Source organism: Leptodactylus fuscus, chromosome 8 (genome assembly GCF_031893055.1).
Source record: "Leptodactylus fuscus isolate aLepFus1 chromosome 8, aLepFus1.hap2, whole genome shotgun sequence".
NCBI lineage: Eukaryota > Metazoa > Chordata > Amphibia > Anura > Leptodactylidae > Leptodactylus > Leptodactylus fuscus.
The window spans coordinates 240,549-241,013 of record NC_134272.1 but is presented as its reverse complement, the minus strand read 5'-3'; positions in this window follow the sequence as shown (position 1 = coordinate 241,013).

Here is a 465-nt window from a genome sequence, read left to right as displayed (position 1 = left end):
TGTATATTGTCTTGTGAGTGGCAGGACTCCTGTCTGCTAGCACCTGTATACATCTACTACCAGTGTGCGGTACCATTAGCTCTCTATATATATGTATTAATTACTATATAGATAAATGCTGCTGTTACAATGTATATTGTCTTTGTGTGGCAGGACTCCCTGTCTGCTAGCACCTGTATAAAATCTACCTACCAGTGTGCGGTACCATTACTCTCTATATATGTATTAATTTACTAAATCAGATAAAATGCTGCTGTTACAATGTATATTGTCTGTGAGTGTGCAGGACTCCTGTCTGCTAGCACCTGTATACATCTACTACCAGTGTGCGGTACCATTGCTCTCTATATGTATTAATTACTATATAGATAAATGCTGCTGTTACATAGTGTCATATTGTCTTGTGTGGGAGGACTCCCCTTGTCTGCTAGCACTGTATACCATCTACTACCAGTGTGTCGGTAA